This window comes from Phyllobates terribilis, unplaced genomic scaffold (genome assembly GCF_046119375.1).
Source record: "Phyllobates terribilis strain yellow unplaced genomic scaffold, ASM4611937v1 Scaffold_2__4_contigs__length_985480577, whole genome shotgun sequence".
Lineage (NCBI taxonomy): Eukaryota > Metazoa > Chordata > Amphibia > Anura > Dendrobatidae > Phyllobates > Phyllobates terribilis.
The window spans coordinates 554,518,969-554,530,074 of NW_027362762.1; positions in this window are offsets into that span (position 1 = coordinate 554,518,969).

Sequence of the window (11,106 nt, forward strand, 5' to 3'; positions counted from 1 at the left end):
ATTTTTAAACTTCAGCGGATTTCCGAGAACAATGGAAGAGTTCCGAAGCATTTTTAAACTTCAGCGGAATTCCGAGAACAATGGATGAGTTTCGAAGCATTTTTAAACATCAGCAGAATTCCGGGAACAATGGAAGAGTTCCGAAGCATTTTTAAACTTCAGAAGAATTCCAGGAACAATGGAAGAGTTCCAAAGCATTTTTAAACTTCAGAAGAATTCCAGGAACAATGGAAGAGTTCCGAAGCATTTTTAAACTTCGGCGGATTCCCGAGAACAATGGAAGTGTTCCGAAGTATTTTTAAACTCCAGCGGGATTCCGAGAACAATGGAAGAGTTCCGAAGCATTTTTAAACGTCTGCAGATTTCCGAGAACAATGTAAGAATTCCGAAGCATTTTTAAACGTCAGCGGAATTCCAAGAACAATGGAAGAGTTCCGAAGAATTTTTAAATGTCAGCGAATTTCGAGAACCATGGAAGAGTTCTGAAGGATTTTTAAACATCAGCGGAATTCCGTGAACATTGGAAGAGTTCCGAAGCATTTTTAAACTTCAGAAGAATTCCAGGAACAATGGAAGAGTTCCAAAGCATTTTTAAACTTCAGAAGAATTCCAGGAACAATGGAAGAGTTCCGAAGCATTTTTAAAGTTCGGCGGATTTCCGAGAACAATGGAAGTGTTCCGAAGCATTTTTAAACGTCTGCAGAATTCCGAGAACAATGGAAGAATTCCAAAGCATTTTTAAACGTCAGCGGAATTCCAAGAACAATGGAAGAGTTCCGAAGAATTTTTAAATGTCAGCGAATTTCGAGAACCATGGAAGAGTTCTGAAGGATTTTTAAACATCAGCGGAATTCCGTGAACATTGGAAGAGTTCCGAAGCATTTTTAAACTTCAGTGGAATTCTGAGAACAATGGAAGAGTTATGTAGCATTTTTAAACTTCAGAAGAATTCCAGTAACAATGGAAGAGTTTCAAAGCAATTTTAATCTTCAGCAGAATTCCGAGAACAATGGAAGAGTTCTGAAGCATTTTTAAACATCAGCAGAATTTCCAGAATAATGGAAGAGTTCCGAAGCATTTTTAAACGTCTGCAGAATTCCGAGAACAATGGAAGAGTTCCGAAGGATTTTTAAATGTCAGCAGAATTCCCAGAACAATGGAGAGTTCCAAAGGATTTTTAAACGTCAGCGGAATTCCGAGAACAATGGAAGAGTTCAGAAGCATTTTTAAACTCCGGCGGATTTCCGAGAACAATGGAAGTGTTCAGAAGCATTTTTAAACTTCAGCGTAATTCTGAGAACAATGGAAGGGTTCAGAAGCATTTTTAAACTTCAGCAGAATTCCGAAAACAACGCAGGAGTTGCAATGCATTTTTAAACGTCAGCAGAATTCCGAGAAAAATGGAAGAGTTCCGAAGCATTTTTAAATGTCAGCGAATTTCGAGAACCATGGAAGAGTTCTGAAGGATTTTTAAACATCAGCGGAATTCCGTGAACATTGGAAGAGTTCCGAAGCATTTTTAAACTTCAGTAGAATTCTGAGAACAATGGAAGAGTTATGTAGCATTTTTAAACTTCAGAAGAATTCCAGTAACAATGGAAGAGTTTCAAAGCAATTTTAAACTTCAGCAGAATTCCGAGAACAATGGAAGAGTTCTGAAGCATTTTTAAACATCAGCAGAATTTCCAGAATAATGGAAGAGTTCCGAAGCATTTTCAAACGTCTGCAGAATTCCGAGAACAATGGAAGAGTTCCGAAGGATTTTTAAATGTCAGCAGAATTCCCAGAACAATGGAGAGTTCCAAAGGATTTTTAAACGTCAGCGGAATTCCGAGAACAATGGAAGAGTTCAGAAGCATTTTTAAACTCCGGCGGATTTCCGAGAACAATGGAAGTGTTCAGAAGCATTTTTAAACTTCAGCGTAATTCTGAGAACAATGGAAGGGTTCAGAAGCATTTTTAAACTTCAGCAGAATTCCGAAAACAACGCAGGAGTTGCAATGCATTTTTAAACGTCAGCAGAATTCCGAGAAAAATGGAAGAGTTCCGAAGCATTTTTAAATGTCAGCAGAATTTCGAGAACAATGGAAGAGTTCCAAAGCATTTTTAAACTTCAGTGGAATTCTGAGAACAATGGAAGAGTTCCGTAGCATTTTTAAACTTCAGAAGAATTCCAGGAACAATGGAAGAGTTCTGAAGCATTTTCAAACGTCAGCAGAATTCCTTGAACAATGAAAGAGTTCGGAAGCATTTTTAACGTCAGCAGTATTCCGGGAACAATGGAACAGTTCCGAAGAATTTTTAAACGTCAGTGGAATTCCTTGAACAATGAAAGAGATCAGAAGCATTTTTAAACTTCAAAAGAATTCCAGGAACAATGGAAGAGTTCCGAAGCATTTTTAAATGTCAGCAGAATTCCGAGAACAATGGAAGAGTACCGAAGCATTTTTAAACATCAGCAGAATTCTGGGAACAATGGAAGAGTTCCGAAGCATTTTTAAACTTTAGCGGAATTCCGAGAACAATGGATGAGTTCCGAAGCATTTTTAAACATCAGCAGAATTCCGGGAACAATGGAAGAGTTCTGAAGCATTTTTAAACGTCAGCCGAATTCCGAGAACAATGGAAGAGTTCCGAAGCATTTTTAAACTTCAGCAGAATTCCGAGAACAATGGAAGAGTTCTGAAGCATTTTTAAACATCAGCAGAATTCCGGGAACAATGGAAGAGTTCTGAAGCATTTTTAAACGTCAGCCGAATTCCGAGAACAATGGAAGAGTTCCGAAGCATTTTTAAACTTCAGCAGAATTCCGAGAAATATGGAAGAGTTCTGAAGCATTTTTAAACATCAGCAGAATTTCCAGAATAATGGAAGAGTTCCGAAGCATTTTCAAACGTCTGCAGAATTCCGAGAACAATGGAAGAGTTCCGAAGGATTTTTAAATGTCAGCAGAATTCCCAGAACAATGGAGAGTTCCAAAGGATTTTTAAACGTCAGCGGAATTCCGAGAACAATGGAAGAGTTCAGAAGCATTTTTAAACTTCAGCAGAATTCCGAGAACAATGGAAGGGTTCAGAAGCATTTTTAAACTTCAGCAGAATTCCGAAAACAACGCAGGAGTTGCAATGCATTTTTAAACGTCAGCAGAATTCCGAGAAAAATGGAAGAGTTCCGAAGCATTTTTAAATGTCAGCGAATTTCGAGAACCATGGAAGAGTTCTGAAGGATTTTTAAACATCAGCGGAATTCCGTGAACATTGGAAGAGTTCCGAAGCATTTTTAAACTTCAGTAGAATTCTGAGAACAATGGAAGAGTTATGTAGCATTTTTAAACTTCAGAAGAATTCCAGTAACAATGGAAGAGTTTCAAAGCAATTTTAAACTTCAGCAGAATTCCGAGAACAATGGAAGAGTTCTGAAGCATTTTTAAACATCAGCAGAATTCCGGGAACAATGGAAGAGTTCTGAAGCATTTTTAAACGTCAGCCGAATTCCGAGAACAATGGAAGAGTTCCGAAGCATTTTTAAACTTCAGCAGAATTCCGAGAACAATGGAAGAGTTCTGAAGCATTTTTAAACATCAGCAGAATTTCCAGAATAATGGAAGAGTTCCGAAGCATTTTCAAACGTCTGCAGAATTCCGAGAACAATGGAAGAGTTCCGAAGGATTTTTAAATGTCAGCAGAATTCCCAGAACAATGGAGAGTTCCAAAGGATTTTTAAACGTCAGCGGAATTCCGAGAACAATGGAAGAGTTCAGAAGCATTTTTAAACTCCGGCGGATTTCCGAGAACAATGGAAGTGTTCAGAAGCATTTTTAAACTTCAGCGTAATTCTGAGAACAATGGAAGGGTTCAGAAGCATTTTTAAACTTCAGCAGAATTCCGAAAACAACGCAGGAGTTGCAATGCATTTTTAAACGTCAGCAGAATTCCGAGAAAAATGGAAGAGTTCCGAAGCATTTTTAAATGTCAGCAGAATTTCGAGAACAATGGAAGAGTTCCAAAGCATTTTTAAACTTCAGTGGAATTCTGAGAACAATGGAAGAGTTCCGTAGCATTTTTAAACTTCAGAAGAATTCCAGGAACAATGGAAGAGTTCCGAAGCATTTTCAAACGTCAGCAGAATTCCTTGAACAATGAAAGAGTTCGGAAGCATTTTTAACGTCAGCAGTATTCCGGGAACAATGGAACAGTTCCGAAGAATTTTTAAACGTCAGTGGAATTCCTTGAACAATGAAAGAGATCAGAAGCATTTTTAAACTTCAAAAGAATTCCAGGAACAATGGAAGAGTTCCGAAGCATTTTTAAATGTCAGCAGAATTCCGAGAACAATGGAAGAGTACCGAAGCATTTTTAAACATCAGCAGAATTCTGGGAACAATGGAAGAGTTCCGAAGCATTTTTAAACTTTAGCGGAATTCCGAGAACAATGGATGAGTTCCGAAGCATTTTTAAACATCAGCAGAATTCCGGGAACAATGGAAGAGTTCTGAAGCATTTTTAAACGTCAGCCGAATTCCGAGAACAATGGAAGAGTTCCGAAGCATTTTTAAACATCAGCAGAATTCTGGGAACAATGGAAGAGTTCCGAAGCATTTTTAAACTTTAGCGGAATTCCGAGAACAATGGATGAGTTCCGAAGCATTTTTAAACATCAGCAGAATTCCGGGAACAATGGAAGAGTTCTGAAGCATTTTTAAATGTCAGCCGAATTCCGAGAACAATGGAAGAGTTCCGAAGCATTTTTAAACATCAGCAGAATTCTGGGAACAATGGAAGAGTTCCGAAGCATTTTTAAACTTCAGCGGAATTCCGAGAACAATGGATGAGTTTCGAAGCATTTTTAAACATCAGCAGAATTCCGGGAACAATGGAAGAGTTCCGAAGCATTTTTAAACTTCAGAAGAATTCCAGGAACAATGGAAGAGTTCCGAAGCATTTTTAAAGTTCGGCGGATTTCCGAGAACAATGGAAGTGTTCCGAAGTATTTTTAAACTCCAGCGGGATTCCGAGAACAATGGAAGAGTTCCGAAGCATTTTTAAACGTCTGCAGAATTCCGAGAACAATGGAAGAATTCCAAAGCATTTTTAAACGTCAGCGGAATTCCAAGAACAATGGAAGAGTTCCGAAGAATTTTCAAATGTCAGCGAATTTCGAGAACCATGGAAGAGTTCTGAAGGATTTTTAAACATCAGCGGAATTCCGTGAACATTGGAAGAGTTCCGAAGCATTTTTAAACTTCAGTGGAATTCTGAGAACAATGGAAGAGTTATGTAGCATTTTTAAACTTCAGAAGAATTCCAGTAACAATGGAAGAGTTTCAAAGCAATTTTAAACTTCAGCAGAATTCCGAGAACAATGGAAGAATTCTGAAGCATTTTTAAACATCAGCAGAATTTCCAGAATAATGGAAGAGTTCCGAAGCATTTTTAAACGTCTGCAGAATTCCGAGAACAATGGAAGAGTTCCGAAGGATTTTTAAATGTCAGCAGAATTCCCAGAACAATGGAGAGTTCCAAAGGATTTTTAAACGTCAGCGGAATTCCGAGAACAATGGAAGAGTTCAGAAGCATTTTTAAACTCCGGCGGATTTCCGAGAACAATGGAAGTGTTCAGAAGCATTTTTAAACTTCAGCGTAATTCTGAGAACAATGGAAGGGTTCAGAAGCATTTTTAAACTTCAGCAGAATTCCGAAAACAACGCAGGAGTTGCAATGCATTTTTAAACGTCAGCAGAATTCCGAGAAAAATGGAAGAGTTCCGAAGCATTTTTAAATGTCAGCGAATTTCGAGAACCATGGAAGAGTTCCGAAGCATTTTTAAACTTCAGTAGAATTCTGAGAACAATGGAAGAGTTATGTAGCATTTTTAAACTTCAGAAGAATTCCAGTAACAATGGAAGAGTTTCAAAGCAATTTTAAACTTCAGCAGAATTCCGAGAACAATGGAAGAGTTCTGAAGCATTTTTAAACATCAGCAGAATTTCCAGAATAATGGAAGAGTTCCGAAGCATTTTCAAACGTCTGCAGAATTCCGAGAACAATGGAAGAGTTCCGAAGGATTTTTAAATGTCAGCAGAATTCCCAGAACAATGGAGAGTTCCAAAGGATTTTTAAACGTCAGCGGAATTCCGAGAACAATGGAAGAGTTCAGAAGCATTTTTAAACTCCGGCGGATTTCCGAGAACAATGGAAGTGTTCAGAAGCATTTTTAAACTTCAGCGTAATTCTGAGAACAATGGAAGGGTTCAGAAGCATTTTTAAACTTCAGCAGAATTCCGAAAACAACGCAGGAGTTGCAACGCATTTTTAAACGTCAGCAGAATTCCGAGAAAAATGGAAGAGTTCCGAAGCATTTTTAAATGTCAGCAGAATTTCGAGAACAATGGAAGAGTTCCAAAGCATTTTTAAACTTCAGTGGAATTCTGAGAACAATGGAAGAGTTCCGTAGCATTTTTAAACTTCAGAAGAATTCCAGGAACAATGGAAGAGTTCTGAAGCATTTTCAAACGTCAGCAGAATTCCTTGAACAATGAAAGAGTTCGGAAGCATTTTTAACGTCAGCAGTATTCCGGGAACAATGGAACAGTTCCGAAGAATTTTTAAACGTCAGTGGAATTCCTTGAACAATGAAAGAGATCAGAAGCATTTTTAAACTTCAAAAGAATTCCAGGAACAATGGAAGAGTTCCGAAGCATTTTTAAATGTCAGCAGAATTCCGAGAACAATGGAAGAGTACCGAAGCATTTTTAAACATCAGCAGAATTCTGGGAACAATGGAAGAGTTCCGAAACATTTTTAAACTTTAGCGGAATTCCGAGAACAATGGATGAGTTCCGAAGCATTTTTAAACATCAGCAGAATTCCGGGAACAATGGAAGAGTTCTGAAGCATTTTTAAACGTCAGCCGAATTCCGAGAACAATGGAAGAGTTCTGAAGCATTTTTAAACGTCAGCAGAATTCCGAGAAAAATGGAAGAGTTCCGAAGCATTTTTAAATGTCAGCGAATTTCGAGAACCATGGAAGAGTTCTGAAGGATTTTTAAACATCAGCGGAATTCCGTGAACATTGGAAGAGTTCCGAAGCATTTTTAAACTTCAGTAGAATTCTGAGAACAATGGAAGAGTTATGTAGCATTTTTAAACTTCAGAAGAATTCCAGTAACAATGGAAGAGTTTCAAAGCAATTTTAAACTTCAGCAGAATTCCGAGAACAATGGAAGAGTTCTGAAGCATTTTTAAACATCAGCAGAATTTCCAGAATAATGGAAGAGTTCCGAAACATTTTCAAACGTCTGCAGAATTCCGAGAACAATGGAAGAGTTCCGAAGGATTTTTAAATGTCAGCAGAATTCCCAGAACAATGGAGAGTTCCAAAGGATTTTTAAACGTCAGCGGAATTCCGAGAACAATGGAAGAGTTCAGAAGCATTTTTAAACTCCGGCGGATTTCCGAGAACAATGGAAGTGTTCAGAAGCATTTTTAAACTTCAGCATAATTCTGAGAACAATGGAAGGGTTCAGAAGCATTTTTAAACTTCAGCAGAATTCCGAAAACAACGCAGGAGTTGCAATGCATTTTTAAACGTCAGCAGAATTCCGAGAAAAATGGAAGAGTTCCGAAGCATTTTTAAATGTCAGCAGAATTTCGAGAACAATGGAAGAGTTCCAAAGCATTTTTAAACTTCAGTGGAATTCTGAGAACAATGGAAGAGTTCCGTAGCATTTTTAAACTTCAGAAGAATTCCAGGAACAATGGAAGAGTTCCGAAGCATTTTCAAACGTCAGCAGAATTCCTTGAACAATGAAAGAGTTCGGAAGCATTTTTAACGTCAGCAGTATTCCGGGAACAATGGAACAGTTCCGAAGAATTTTTAAACGTCAGTGGAATTCCTTGAACAATGAAAGAGATCAGAAGCATTTTTAAACTTCAAAAGAATTCCAGGAACAATGGAAGAGTTCCGAAGCATTTTTAAATGTCAGCAGAATTCCGAGAACAATGGAAGAGTACCGAAGCATTTTTAAACATCAGCAGAATTCTGGGAACAATGGAAGAGTTCCGAAGCATTTTTAAACTTTAGCGGAATTCCGAGAACAATGGATGAGTTCCGAAGCATTTTTAAACATCAGCAGAATTCCGGGAACAATGGAAGAGTTCTGAAGCATTTTTAAACGTCAGCCGAATTCCGAGAACAATGGAAGAGTTCCGAAGCATTTTTAAACTTCAGCAGAATTCCGAGAACAATGGAAGAGTTCTGAAGCATTTTTAAACATCAGCAGAATTTCCAGAATAATGGAAGAGTTCCGAAGCATTTTCAAACGTCTGCAGAATTCCGAGAACAATGGAAGAGTTCCGAAGGATTTTTAAATGTCAGCAGAATTCCCAGAACAATGGAGAGTTCCAAAGGATTTTTAAACGTCAGCGGAATTCCGAGAACAATGGAAGAGTTCAGAAGCATTTTTAAACTCCGGCGGATTTCCGAGAACAATGGAAGTGTTCAGAAGCATTTTTAAACTTCAGCGTAATTCTGAGAACAATGGAAGGGTTCAGAAGCATTTTTAAACTTCAGCAGAATTCCGAAAACAACGCAGGAGTTGCAATGCATTTTTAAACGTCAGCAGAATTCCGAGAAAAATGGAAGAGTTCCGAAGCATTTTTAAATGTCAGCAGAATTTCGAGAACAATGGAAGAGTTCCAAAGCATTTTTAAACTTCAGTGGAATTCTGAGAACAATGGAAGAGTTCCGTAGCATTTTTAAACTTCAGAAGAATTCCAGGAACAATGGAAGAGTTCCGAAGCATTTTCAAACGTCAGCAGAATTCCTTGAACAATGAAAGAGTTTGGAAGCATTTTTAACGTCAGCAGTATTCCGGGAACAATGGAACAGTTCCGAAGAATTTTTAAACGTCAGTGGAATTCCTTGAACAATGAAAGAGATCAGAAGCATTTTTAAACTTCAAAAGAATTCCAGGAACAATGGAAGAGTTCCGAAGCATTTTTAAATGTCAGCAGAATTCCGAGAACAATGGAAGAGTACCGAAGCATTTTTAAACATCAGCAGAATTCTGGGAACAATGGAAGAGTTCCGAAGCATTTTTAAACTTTAGCGGAATTCCGAGAACAATGGATGAGTTCCGAAGCATTTTTAAACATCAGCAGAATTCCGGGAACAATGGAAGAGTTCTGAAGCATTTTTAAACGTCAGCCGAATTCCGAGAACAATGGAAGAGTTCCGAAGCATTTTTAAACATCAGCAGAATTCTGGGAACAATGGAAGAGTTCCGAAGCATTTTTAAACTTTAGCGGAATTCCGAGAACAATGGATGAGTTCCGAAGCATTTTTAAACATCAGCAGAATTCCGGGAACAATGGAAGAGTTCTGAAGCATTTTTAAATGTCAGCCGAATTCCGAGAACAATGGAAGAGTTCCGAAGCATTTTTAAACATCAGCAGAATTCTGGGAACAATGGAAGAGTTCCGAAGCATTTTTAAACTTCAGCGGAATTCCGAGAACAATGGATGAGTTTCGAAGCATTTTTAAACATCAGCAGAATTCCGGGAACAATGGAAGAGTTCCGAAGCATTTTTAAACTTCAGAAGAATTCCAGGAACAATGGAAGAGTTCCGAAGCATTTTTAAAGTTCGGCGGATTTCCGAGAACAATGGAAGTGTTCCGAAGTATTTTTAAACTCCAGCGGGATTCCGAGAACAATGGAAGAGTTCCGAAGCATTTTTAAACGTCTGCAGAATTCCGAGAACAATGGAAGAATTCCAAAGCATTTTTAAACGTCAGCGGAATTCCAAGAACAATGGAAGAGTTCCGAAGAATTTTCAAATGTCAGCGAATTTCGAGAACCATGGAAGAGTTCTGAAGGATTTTTAAACATCAGCGGAATTCCGTGAACATTGGAAGAGTTCCGAAGCATTTTTAAACTTCAGTGGAATTCTGAGAACAATGGAAGAGTTATGTAGCATTTTTAAACTTCAGAAGAATTCCAGTAACAATGGAAGAGTTTCAAAGCAATTTTAAACTTCAGCAGAATTCCGAGAACAATGGAAGAATTCTGAAGCATTTTTAAACATCAGCAGAATTTCCAGAATAATGGAAGAGTTCCGAAGCATTTTTAAACGTCTGCAGAATTCCGAGAACAATGGAAGAGTTCCGAAGGATTTTTAAATGTCAGCAGAATTCCCAGAACAATGGAGAGTTCCAAAGGATTTTTAAACGTCAGCGGAATTCCGAGAACAATGGAAGAGTTCAGAAGCATTTTTAAACTCCGGCGGATTTCCGAGAACAATGGAAGTGTTCAGAAGCATTTTTAAACTTCAGCGTAATTCTGAGAACAATGGAAGGGTTCAGAAGCATTTTTAAACTTCAGCAGAATTCCGAAAACAACGCAGGAGTTGCAATGCATTTTTAAACGTCAGCAGAATTCCGAGAAAAATGGAAGAGTTCCGAAGCATTTTTAAATGTCAGCAGAATTTCGAGAACAATGGAAGAGTTCCAAAGCATTTTTAAACTTCAGTGGAATTCTGAGAACAATGGAAGAGTTCCGTAGCATTTTTAAACTTCAGAAGAATTCCAGGAACAATGGAAGAGTTCTGAAGCATTTTCAAACGTCAGCAGAATTCCTTGAACAATGAAAGAGTTCGGAAGCATTTTTAACGTCAGCAGTATTCCGGGAACAATGGAACAGTTCCGAAGAATTTTTAAACGTCAGTGGAATTCCTTGAACAATGAAAGAGATCAGAAGCATTTTTAAACTTCAAAAGAATTCCAGGAACAATGGAAGAGTTCCGAAGCATTTTTAAATGTCAGCAGAATTCCGAGAACAATGGAAGAGTACCGAAGCATTTTTAAACATCAGCAGAATTCTGGGAACAATGGAAGAGTTCCGAAACATTTTTAAACTTTAGCGGAATTCCGAGAACAATGGATGAGTTCCGAAGCATTTTTAAACATCAGCAGAATTCCGGGAACAATGGAAGAGTTCTGAAGCATTTTTAAACGTCAGCCGAATTCCGAGAACAATGGAAGAGTTCTGAAGCATTTTTAAACGTCAGCAGAATTCCGAGAAAAATGGAAGAGTTCCGAAGCATTTTT